The sequence below is a fragment of the Pinus tabuliformis genome, chromosome 7 (assembly GCF_031772625.1).
Source record: "Pinus tabuliformis cultivar Carrire ecotype Pingquan chromosome 7, CPIR1, whole genome shotgun sequence".
Classification (NCBI taxonomy): domain Eukaryota; kingdom Viridiplantae; phylum Streptophyta; class Pinopsida; order Pinales; family Pinaceae; genus Pinus; species Pinus tabuliformis.
Window position 1 is genome coordinate 1,642,726,980 of NC_142293.1, and position 7,478 is coordinate 1,642,734,457.

Below are 7,478 nucleotides of genomic sequence, written 5' to 3' on the forward strand. Positions count from 1 at the left end.
CAAATACTTGGGGTGTTACCTAAAACCCGGGAAATATCTTAACAACGACTCGACATTGCTGTTAAAAAAGTCGAAAAGAAGCTAGCCTATTAGGAGCACAAGTGGCTCTCGATTGGGGGTAGGGTCATCATGATTAAAGTTGTTCTGCAAGGCATCCTTGTCTATTGAATGCATCTTTTCTATATCCCTCAAGCAATCATTCACAAGACTGATGCCCTTATCTCCAAATTCCTTTGGTCTATAATCGGACCCGACAACAAGAGACATCTCATCGGCCTAAATGTGATTTCTAGGCCCATTCTGTTGGGTGGATGGGGTTTGATGGATTTTAGGAGGTTTCATCTTGCTCTCTTGACCACCAATTTGTGGAGGGAATTCGAAGAAAGCAGTCTTTGGCAGAGCATAATTTTCAACAAATACCTCCATCATCACAAGTTGGAGGAGTGGGTGGTTGCAGGGCGCCAACAAATCTTGGCTCATCTATTATTTGCAGAAGCTTCAAACATTTGATCTTGCGGTTTTATAGTAATATTCATTGGCTCGTGGGCAATGGCCAGAGTATCAATGTTGGGATGGGCATTATTAAGGGCTTTCCCAATTCCCACCTCCTCTTTGTCCACACAATACACTTTCTAAACCAACAAGGGATCTTTACACTTGCTGATTTGTCTATGTTGGGTCACTTTCCTCTTGCTTCCAATGTATGGCATCATGCTTGGCATTTTCCCCAAAATCTGGAAGGGGGTTGGGAGAAATCTTGTAATCTCCTATGTCAAGTTGGGATCACCTTATCACAGAACAAGGATCTTTTGGTAAGGGGCGAACAGATATTGAATGATAAAATTTCTGTCAAGGATGTATACTCGTACTTTTCCTCTACCACACAACCATTACAATTTATTGATTGGTCTACAAGAATGTGGGGTTGGGAGCTCCATTGAAGATTAAATGCTATGCATGGCTTGCGGTCCATAACCATATTCTCACATGGGACACCTTAATGAAGAAGGGGTTTATTGGCACTGGAAGATGTATTCTTCTTAAAGCGGCTTTGGAGGATTACTCTCACTTATTCTTACACTGCCCCTTTGCTTTTGTTGTTTGGATGGAGGTATCACTATTGTTGGGAGTATCTATTACTTGAGATGTATCTTCCATTGCGGTTTGCCTCATGTTTTGGGCTCAATGTGCTATTACTTACAAGATTGTTCCGTTATATGTATTGTGAGGGATATGGAGGGCTCAGAATGATCTCATTTTCGAAGGCAAATTTTCAGATACAAATCAGGTTGCCTTGAAAATTGTTGCCTTCTTCATGGAAATTGGCCCTTGGATCCCTAAGGCTCACTCCCACTCCATTTCTCTGCTTGATCTGTCTGGTATCTTTCCCATCTGTTACTTTGACGAGGCTGCTTCTGGAGGCATATGTGGTTGTGGTGTGTTCCTGAGAATTAATCCCCCATCACATTATAGATTTTGCTGGTGTGGAGGCAGGGGAGAACACATAAGGGCATAAATGATCACTTTATGGGGTGCTTTGCAATGTTCATCATGCTTGGGCATGGAGCGGATTTCTATCATTGGGGATTCTCTTATCCTGATCCAATGGATTCTGGGAAAGTACAACTTAGAGGTCCCCTCTGTCTACAACTGGATGCTTCATATCAGGGATTTAAAGGTTGCTTTAACCGATGTCTCCGTCCAGCATGTATAGCGGAACAAAATATTGATATGGATGCCCTCTCCAAAAAGGTTTTGTCTCTTTCTCCTAGGTTTACATCTTTAAAATATATTGTTGATGGTAAGATCCGTAGACATGGCTTTTTGAGATTTCATAGTTGGTTTCCCTGTAGTTTTTGCCTCCCCCTTGAGTTCCCTCCTTGGACTGTATGGTTCAATTTTTTGTTGTGCTATGGTGTCATATATAGTCTATTTTTATTTTGTGGTGATGATATAACGCAATGGTTGTTGTACTACCATTTCTAGTGGGGTTCTCTGTTTTGAATTTTGAATAGGATTTCGGTCATCCAACCCCTTGGCAAATATGATAATATGATGAATGTAAACAAACCATGCAAATGTAAAACATTCCTCATTTATAATAAAAATATATTATGTTTTAGCTTTAGAAAAAAATCTCATTTAAATCTTCAACCATTAACATGTTTCCTTACATCTTAGAAAAACAAACTCTTACATCTTAGAAAAACGAACTCCTAATAATAAAAAAAACACAACTTTAAGGCACTCCAAAACCCAAAACCCAATTTTAAGGCACTCCAAAACCCAAAACCCAAATTAATATTATAGTATATTTCTATTTCTGATAAATACATTATTGTTCGCTTGCCATAAAATTGTTGACGGGGTAAATGTGCGATTTGATCCCCCACAATCCCACCTTCACTTACGACAACTCAACTTTGATGTCAAGAGAAAGCGAGTCGTTCGCAGAAACAATAACCATACCTAATTCTGACAAAAGAACCACGACGGAAATCAAGCCATGCGTATGGTCATATCTTATTTGTGTATTGTGATGTAAGAATTTGTGAAGGTACCAGGAATTGCGGAGCAAATTATTCTGAGACAGACATGGATAAGATATATTTGTGAAAATAGCAGGAATTGCAGAGCAAGTTAATCTGAGAAACAGATGGATAACGAATATCTTATAATCCGCCCTGAGAATGGAGGGATTTTGGATGTCCTGCGTTTTCTCTTCTTCTCCCGGAAAGGACATAGCTTTATTGATTATCTTGAGCATGTGGAGGATCCAAATGATACATTCGATGGGCGCTGGTTCATCACGGTTTCGATCCTCGCAAGGAAATTTCTCCACTTGGTAGCCAAACCGATGGCCTTCGTCGGAGCCTGTATGGAATTCATGTTAAATCTATTCTCAAACAATGGAGGGCTCCGAGGAATAATGTTCAGAGTTCTTACAGGTCCAAATATTCTATCGGCTAGTTTGTTTATCATTTGAAGTAACCAAAAAAACCTTTTTGATGTTTTCTTTTCAGCAGAAAAAACAGAGCTTCTTCATATTAAATAGAGAAGTTACATAATATTATTGATTGGATCCTTGTTTTGTTCAGGAAGAGGGATGATCAAACCCCAGAGGAATAGCGAAACGTTTATAAGCGCTATTGGGCATTTGGATCTTCGCATGGATTTGGACAAAGGGGAAATAAATGCTTTGGATCATCATCATGGAGTCAATGGAGATTACAATGGTGGGACAGATTTGATTCATGTTGGGAGCAGATATCTTGCAGATATTTGCATTATGGCTTCCAAATTGGCCTATGAAAATGAGTTGGTTATCAGAAATGTGGTTGCAAATCGTTGGAAGGTAATTAAGGTCCAGAATTTCATTAGCCAGACCATGGGATTCAGTCACCATTCCACAAATCTTCCTGCTAACAGTTTTATATCGCAATCGTTTTGCAGATGCATTTTGTGGAATTCCTAGATGGTTGGAATTGTAAGGATTTAATTACCTGAATCTTACTTCTAATAATTGAATCTTACTGTCATTTAACCTGGGTAGGAATGTAATGTTGTATGTTTTTCTCTCCATTCACAGATTACCTGGCAAAAAAAACTACCGAAGCCTTTATTTTCTGTGATAAACCAGTAGATGCTAAGCTGGTGGTAGTTGCTTTCAGAGGAACAGAGCCATTTGATGCAGATGACTGGAGCACAGACTTGGACTTCTCCTGGTACAAAATGGGCTCTATTGGAAAAGTTCACGTGGGTTCCTTGAAGCAATGGGTTTGGCAAATCGTTGCGATGAAGAAATCTTAAAAACCCATTTGGATCTCAAGGGGGAAGATGTAAATCAGGATCGTGACATCGCTGGATTGCCAGAGGAATATGCCACAGAAGACCAGGAAAAACCTCTGGCTTATTATGCCATACGCAGAAAGCTGAGCGGATTGCTAGAAGAGCACAAGAATGCTAAGTTCGTTGTGACAGGACACAGTCTGGGTGGTGCTCTGGCCGTATTGTTTCCTGCAATACTCATTTTACATAAAAAGACACAGCTGATGGAGAAGTTATTAGCGGTTTATACATTTGGACAACCCAGAATTGGAGATAAAGAATTCGGAAATTTTATGAATATAAAGCTGAATGAACCTGTAACAAGGTACCTGCGAGTGGTGTACAGCAACGACATGGTTCCTAGGATGCCATTTGACAATAAACTGTTTCTGTTCAAGCATTTTGGAGTGTGCCTTTATTACAATAGCTGTTACAAAGAGAAGGTATTAATTTCATATGAACCCTTCGCTCCTTTATTCTTCCTCCTTTGTCTTTCTGCAACTTGGAATTTACAAGCATGATCATCAAAAATGTTAGAAGTCAGGGGAATCAGGGCGTGCACTGGCGTAACAAATTGATTTTTTTTTAATTAAAGAAGGATTCATGTTTGTTGTGGGGTGTTTAACCAATTGCATCCGTTACAAAATATTTTTCAGAATCTATAATTAAATACAGATAATTATAAAAAATTGTAAATTCTATTTCAACAAAACTTGGAATTTAGATACACGATCATGAAATTAAAGGAAAATTTCGAATTTAGATACATGTTTATGAAAAAGAAACGTATCCATGAAAAAGACGTTTGCTCCATGGCGTGTGGCGTGTGAAAGAAAATCTACCCTTAAAGCAAAAGTCATGCCGACCAATTTTTTTTCTTTCCCATTTTTTTCTGAAGTCTTTTACCAAACATATTTATTAGGCTTTTACCTTTTCTTTTTCCTTCCCCTTTTTTTCCTGAGGTCTTTTACCGAACTAATTTATTAAGCTTTTTCCTTTTTGGGTCTCCATTGCATTGCAGACTGTGGAGGAAGAGCCAAACAGGAATTTCTCCATCTGGTACTGCATTCCGAACATGGTAACTGCAATGTGGGAGCTGGTGCACAGTCTGATCATGGGATACACAAGGGGAAAAGACTTCAAGGAAGGGTGGTTTGCATTATTATTCAGATGCATTGGAATTGCTATTCCAGGCTTGTCTGCACACTGTCCTGTAAACTACGTGAATGCAATTAGAGTGGGACCAGCTCATATTGATACAAATTTAGGCGTGACAGGCGGATATTCAAACGCATCTGAACGCTTGGAGGACCAGAAGTTGACACCAAATCCTTAAGTGGTTGCTTGTCCATGGAAACGACGAATTACTTGGACGACAAGAAGGAACCTAGAAATGCCATATATCTATTATAAAAAAAAATTATGTTACACATGTTGCAGATACAGAGTAACGTGTTGATAACACCACTGATATTAGTAAGGTGCGCTGAAACCAATGAAAAAAGACCAATCGAACATGTAAAACAATCCTATCAATATAAGACTGTTCTGTTTTTTTCTACTAAAAAAAGAAAGAGTAACGTTTTGAAATCAAATGTTTCATGGATGTATTTTCTATCTATGGTTTCATAACTTATTTTAATGAAATTTCTCATTTTTTTAATTTAAATTGGCGAAAATATGATATAGGAGAATTGTTAGTTTATGAGCAACCACATGTATGTGCAACTTTCAACCTTACAAGAAAGCCAGGATTATTAATTTATGATTTAAGTTAACTTTAAGATGTTATTGATTCCAAAATATAAAAGAACAGACATTGTTGATCCCTCCCTATTATGGTTCAAAGCTCTACATCATGTTTGAGTATGCAAGCCATTGAATCAAAATTAACTTTAGATCCAACAATAGACACATCAACATGCAAAGCATTTAATACTTTGTAACATGATATTTATTACTCACACATCAAAAACCTAATATACCAACTATAAAAACCTAATATACCTGATATTTATTATATTGATACCTACTTTTCACTTACAAACTACACTAAAATTATTGAAAATAATTATACCCACTGAAAAATATATAATTGAAATAGTTTATATTGAAATAATATTGAATAGGAATTCCTTTTAACTTATTTCCAACTTGCTTCATCAAAGTTTCGATTCACATAAATCTTTAATATTTTATTTTTTTATATAGACGAATCTACAATTTGGTTGGTCTCGTTTTTGCTTGGCATGGTTCCATTTCACTTGCATAACACGAGGTTGAAATTGTTGATATTGTTTGCACAACACAAGTCGAAAATGTTGATTTTGTTTGCATAACAGGTGGTATAAGTTGTGGATTATGCTCAGATGACACAAGATTGATTCCTATTACTATCACTATAATGTCTAGGTTTTACATACAATTGGAAATAATTAATTCCTACTTGTCATGGTTGTAATTTTTTCTAATTGAAGAGTTTGTTCGTACATAATAGGAATAAGCTAGAATATAGTTTCTCCTAGTTTAGTGTGTGGTTGAGAGAATCTCTCAACCACACTACTGTACGTCTAAGATAGCATTCCTATCTTAAGACTATTGATTGTATAAATATGTGTAATTTCCTCATTCAACAATATAATAGAATATATTTTGAGTGACTGCAATTTTATCTTGGTATCAGAGCCTGAGGGCCTAGCCCCTCGTGGGCTTGGCTGCTCCTGGGCTGAAGAGAATAAAAGTTTTTTTTGTGAATATTTGTTTGTTCATCATCCGTTCTCCATTGGCCAGGGCAGGGGTAGTTGTGGCGATTCATCAGTGTGGTGAATTATAGACTGACTTGCTATGCGCTATGAACTAGACGTTAAGAATGGAAGCCGACTGGACCAGGAAGCCTGTCTGCCGAGAATTGCAGAGAGCCCGTGGGAGGCCGAGGAGGACGGACTTACACGGAGGCTGTGAGGCGTGGAGTCGCCATGCCATCTGTGAGGAGGTGTGGCGGTGGCCTTTTTTTTTAAGTTCAATCAGAGTTCTTGATTTCCGTCTTCTTCTTGATCCGGATTTCGTCCCTGTTCTCTGAAAAATGGCTGAGAGCCTCTTGGTATCGCTGCGGATTGTCATGTGAAGGTCGTGGGTAGAAGCACTGAGATCTGCACGGAGGTCACGTCGTGGAGGTCTACCTTGGAGGATCGCCGACGTGGGTTTTATCGCAAAAATCGTGGAGGCAGCCATTGATTGGATTGGCGTGCTGTTAATCAAAGGAGGCCGACAGAGTGGTGCAAAGAAGGTGCATGAGGAGGCACAAAGAAGCATCGTTCCTTGAGAGAAAAATGTGTTGTTCGCTTCTCCCTTATAACAATTTCTCTCAGCGTGGGACAACATCATAGATTTAAAGGGGACACTTCGGCGCGTTTGGAGGATTTCATGGCCCGTGTTAATGGCTGGGGGTGTTCGTCGCCCGAATCAGTCTCAAATTCGGGGAGGACAGTGCATGAACATTTGAAGACAGAGAGCCGTGTCGAATATTCACGCAGAGAGACAGCGATAAATGCGTTGTGACAGTCACCGTTACCATGACTATACCGTTTTTTTGCAGGCCTGAGCGTTGCAATTTCAAGTCCTGAATGAAGTTATGAACCTGCCAGAATTTT

The 7,478-nt window shown here is 38.8% G+C and overlaps 1 pseudogene across 1 annotated transcript; it reads left to right on the forward strand.

The window, feature by feature from the left end:
* Positions 1 to 2,532: 2,532 nt before the first annotated feature.
* On the forward strand, positions 2,533 to 5,380 carry LOC149254675 (triacylglycerol lipase OBL1-like; annotated as a pseudogene). Its single transcript, XR_016266302.1, has 5 exons — positions 2,533 to 2,948; positions 3,099 to 3,355; positions 3,454 to 3,487; positions 3,590 to 4,271; positions 4,850 to 5,380. The product of XR_016266302.1 is annotated as a triacylglycerol lipase OBL1-like (transcript).
* Positions 5,381 to 7,478: the final 2,098 nt, after the last annotated feature.